Below are 5,311 nucleotides of genomic sequence, written 5' to 3'. Positions count from 1 at the left end.
GATACACCACAGCATCATCTGCAAAAAGCCTCAGTGAACTTCCGATGTCATCCACCAGGTCATTTATGTATATTGTGAATAGCAACGGTCCTATGACACTCCCCTGCGGCACACCTGAAATCACTCTTACTTCGGAAGACTTCTCTCCATTGAGAATGACATGCTGCGTTCTGTTATCTAAGAACTCCTCTATCCAATCACACAATTGATCTGATAGTCCGTATGCTCTTACTTTGTTCATTAAACGACTGTGGGGAACTGTCTCAAACGCCTTGCGGAAGTCAAGAAACACGGCATCTACCTGTGAACCCGTGTCTAAGGCCCTCTGAGTCTCGTGGACGAATAGCGCGAGCTGGGTTTCACACGACCGTCTTTTTCGAAACCCATGCTGATTCCTACAGAGTAGATTTCTAGTCTCCAGAAAAGACATTATACTCGAACATAATACGTGTTCCAAAATTCTACAACTGATCGACGTTAGAGATATAGGTCTATAGTTCTGCACATCTGTTCGACGTCCCTTCTTGAAAACGGGGATGACCTGTGCCCTTTTCCAATCCTTTGGAACGCTTCGCTCTTCTAGAGACCTACGGTACACCTAGCCTGTTTGCCGGCTAAGTCGAAGAAGAAGCCGGGTGTCTCGGAGAGAAGGAAATTCACCCCAAGATCCGGCTCCACGTTTCTGAAATTGGTTCATTATGAAAGCATTATGAAAGCATATCTGACAATTCGTATTCGGCTAATCTGCTACAATTTTTAAAAACTACGTGTTTCACTGGTTTTTAACTTCGAGCATAAGGGGATGAAAATTTTAATGAAATATTTATTGCGTTATATTAAAATATTTTAAATCTGCATCTACGAAAACCGGTATTTCACTTCTCAATTAGATATAAAGAAATATGCGTTATACAAACAAGAATACAAACGGCTTGATTAACAAAAACCTTGGACCCCAGCTGTCAGCATTGCTTTTTGGTCATTCAGCAAAAGACCATGCTTCAACGGCGTTAAGTTTAGAAAAGTTTAGAAAGTGTTGCAGTTTATAAAAGACATAAAAAAAACGATTAAAGAAAAAATGCTTTGCAGACCATGAACGGTCTAAGTAAGTAAAGAAGCGGATGATAAGCTAGCTATTTATGCAAATAAGTTGGTCAGTTTAACTTCCGAGACATGTCATGCAGCAGGAACGGAATCCTATAGTTGCTACGATTGGCCAAAGGAAAAGTTTTGCAGAATCACGCGAAATCACTTCTGCAAGTGGCTGAGAATCTCGTAATGAATAAAAATTCTGTACTGAGAATTCCAAGGTGGGAGAGGCGAGATTCCTCCCCCCCCCCCACTTCCCCCTTCTCAGAATCCTATCCTTCTTTACCTACAGCAAAAAATAAATAAATAAATAAAACTAGAGAAATTTCTACTGTGAAACTATTTGCATACAAGAGAACGGCCATTAAAATTTAACTCTTCAAAGTTTTAAGCCCTGCCCCGTTCGAAAATTCAATTTCTTTGTAGTTGCATTTTTTAAAGGTGTACTTGTCTAGACTCCTGGAACGGAAAGGTTTTTTTTTTTTTTAATCCGTGCTTTACAAAAGTTTCTACAGTCCATTGTTTGAAGCAGTGTCACGGCTGCCATGAGCCGCGCGGGGTACCCGCCATGTGTCCAACGCCTTGTCACGGTTCGCGCGGCTCCCCCCGTTGGAGGTTCGAGTCCTCCCTCGGGCATGGTTGTGTGTGTGTTGTCCTTAGCATAAGTTACTGTAAGTAGTGTGCAAACATACGGACTGATGGTTCAAATGGCTCTGAGCACTTTGGGACTTAACATCTGAGGTCATCAGTTTCCTAGAACTTAGAACGACTTAAACGTAACTAAATTAAGGACATCACACACATCCATGCTCGAGGCAGGATTTGAACCTGCGACCGTAGCGGTCGCGTGGCTCCCGACTGAAGTGCCTACAACCGCTCGGCCACATCGGCCGGTCTATCATGTATTCTAGAAGAGCTGCACGGTCGTCAGTGGCGCCTGTTCTTTCTAGAACAGTTACTATCTTCATATCTATGGTTAAACGTTACCCAGCCATTGACCTTCGTCTGTGCGAATGCGCACAGGTTGCCGGAACTCTTACGGGAATCGTCACCTTAGTGTGAGCCAGTAATGAGTGGATGGACAAATACCTATTAAGTACATTACGTAATCGGATTGTGGGCGGTTCGGGGTGTGAGTCTCACGGGAAGCGTGCGAGGGATAAATTCCTGCAGTCGTGCTGTTCATTTGTGCCCTCGATAGCTCAGATGGATTGAGCGTCTGCCTTGTAAGCAGGAGATCCTGGGTTCGAGTCCCAGTAGCGGCACACTTTTCAGCTGTCCCCATCGAAGTATATCAACAACACCTGTCGGCAGCTGAGGGTTTCAATTAATTATCAGTTGTGTAGGTGATTCGATGAACCCTTTGCCAGGCACTTAAATGTGTTTTGCAGGGTATCCATATAGATGTAGATGATAACTCGTCCCGTGTCGCACTTGCTCAAAAGGATTCATACTGCAGAATGCATGCAAACATACTCACCGAAAATACGGACGAATATCAAGTGCAGGCTGCCGAGTGCTGCATATCCAGCTTAGACAGATCGGCTTTTCCTGCCAAGAAGAACAGGAAGTTGCTGTCTAGGAACAATCAGAGGTAGAGGAAGGGCTGATAAATACTCCTTGAATTGCAGACTAAACGTAAATAACGAAAATACATTTTTGGTAAAAATTGGTCAAAACATAATCGTTTGCCCTCCGTATTGGATTAGCTGTTTTGAATATTGAAAATCTGACTTCAGATTCGTTTTCAGCGACATTAAGAATATATGTGTAACACTCAGTTCATGCAAATCGAAGTAATAATATAACTAAATGTTTTCCCTAAACTTTGAACACTTTTTTTTTCGAGTAACGATTTTCTCAGAACGGCATGCAGCATAAATTAAAAGTGGTTCGATCTCTTAACTTCTACCTCTGACCCCTAAAAGTAAACACTTTTCTTAGGAACTTATAGCTATAATATGACATTTGTTAATATTAACTAATTTTTGTGTAGGCATAAGGAGTGAAACAAACCCCTCAAAATCGAACTCAAAGTTCGAATTAGCACTGTATCGTTAAATTTAAGGTTGTTTCATTGCGGTTAGGTATGCGCTCCCATTAATTTTATGTATTATCGACTGATGTTATCCATTTTCAAGTTCAGAGAAATAATGTAGTATCAACTGATGTTACCCATTTTTGAATTCAGGTAACATCTGAGGTGCCACACTGCACGCACTCTGCGTACTCCAGTCTCGCAAGCCCTTGATCAAATCATAATTACGGGCGCCATTTTTTATTGAAAATCTAAAATTAAGCTCATAGTATTGTCACTCGTAATTCCCAAACAGATCGTTCGAATGTATTTTCATTGTCTCAAAAAAAATTTCAAATTTACCCTTTTTTGCTCATTTGTATGAGAACCTGGCCGTAACGCCGGAATATAGTCACGAGATTTTTTTTCAGAGACGCTGTACGTTCGCGAGAAGACTTTCGTTCTGCGCGTGTCGAAGGACATTCCTCAGATATTACTGTGTGTGTGCTACTCAGTCGTGCCATTTAAGTGTACATCTTTGCATAGTTTTCCTTTCACGATGTAAACAGTGTTCCGCTCAGTTGCTAACTGGCCAGTGAGTGGTTCCGAAGGTGTCGGATGTGCGGTGCGTTCGGTCTGCTAGGACAACAGCAGACTGGCGTGGTGCGATGGCAGAAGCAGACACTGAGGGAGCTAGCTGCTGGGACGCCAGCGAACAATTTATGCCAAGTAAGACGAAGAAGACTATTCTAAAATTACGAGCCGTCTAAAAAGTGTTTACCATTGGTAAATCTTGCTGTTGAGTCTGACAAAACTGACAGTTTTTCCTAGAGATACAGGAAATCCCCCCACCCCCACTCAATGAATATTTGGTTGTGATGACAGGCCGATTGGTAGTGTAGCCCGAGATCTAAGTTAGGTTGGAAGGTGGTAATTTGATTGAGAGTTGTTTACGCCAACGATTATGAATGCCGACTAAACGTTGTGCGAGCAGATTGCCCTGTAGCGTAGCCTAGTGTTTCCGTCCGCGCCACATTTAACACACTTTCTCTAACTGTGTACAAAAGTCTCACAACAGCCACGATAACTACGTTTCTGGTGGGGGGAGGGTAGAGTCCACTATGTAACTTTCACGGCAAATTTTAGTAACCGCATAAACTAACCGAAATAGAAGCGTCATTTTAACTATATTTCCTTTTGTGGGAAAATAATGGTTCTCCTCTTTTGGCAGCAACTGTAATATGTAGGCGACTTATTAGTTTTTTTTTTAAACTCTGAATCATGATCTCAATAGACGCAGTGCTTTTTTTACGTTACTTGATTTGTGGTCTATAGTAAACAATGCAACGAATTGGTAAATTCTTTGAAGTTTGACGTGTGTTACATAGACGACGTCTGCAATGTTCGTAAGGCCAAGTTTGCATATATTCGGTGTCTGTTTTTTTGGCCATGTACTGTATAATTAAGGGGAGGAGGATTATGTTCAAGGAGCAGTGCATTAGCAGTCTATGGAGAAATTGAGAATTTGGATCTAACGAACGGCATGCTCGGGCAGTTCGTGATATTCTGTTGACCACTGTGTAATTCGGACACAGTGATCATTGCCTCTCCCTAGTAACCAGGGGACTCGGGTGCTAATCCTGGTCTGGCACAAATTTTCAACAGTGCCCATTGACTAAAGTCTGTGCCCATTGTCAGCTAATATCATTGTTTCGGTGTTAAATAGTATTTTGTTCGCGACACGTGGTTTAGCTTTTTCATGGATAACAGCTTTGAAAAGCGTACAGGTTATATTGATATTCGCTCGTCGTTAGTCCAAGGCAACTATAGCGATTTATAAACACAGTTGTACTTCGTATTAAGCCCACATACGTAATTGTGTCCTGTGTTTCTTTACCAAGAACTACTCCGTAAGTAATTTCCCTGTAGTGGTATTTTGTTATAGTATTTTGTTTAAATATTTATAGACTGCAGGCTTGGATGAAATATGAAACACATGTCCGAAGTTCCTGTTGATATTGCAGATACTGTTTCATCCGTACTAGGGGCCAAAACATTTCATCAAATACAGAAGGACACAATTTGTCTCGAGATTTAGCAATTTTTCGTAATAGAGGCCTTGCGTCGATATGTTTTTCTCTAATTCTTGTTTGGATTTAATCTTAAAACACACTAACTCTTCCACCACTTATTCGATATGTGTTT

General features: G+C 41.6%; 1 non-coding gene across 1 annotated transcript; it reads left to right on the top strand.

Annotated features, from left to right (window-relative positions):
- Window positions 1-2,279: 2,279 nt before the first annotated feature.
- Window positions 2,280-2,354, top strand: Trnat-ugu (transfer RNA threonine (anticodon UGU)). Its single transcript has one exon. It is a non-coding gene; the product is annotated as a tRNA-Thr (tRNA).
- Window positions 2,355-5,311: the final 2,957 nt, after the last annotated feature.

Source organism: Schistocerca gregaria, unplaced genomic scaffold (genome assembly GCF_023897955.1).
Source record: "Schistocerca gregaria isolate iqSchGreg1 unplaced genomic scaffold, iqSchGreg1.2 ptg000387l, whole genome shotgun sequence".
NCBI classification, from domain to species: Eukaryota; Metazoa; Arthropoda; class Insecta; order Orthoptera; family Acrididae; genus Schistocerca; species Schistocerca gregaria.
Note: the sequence above shows the minus strand (reverse complement) of the source record. Positions and strands in the feature narration are given on the sequence as shown.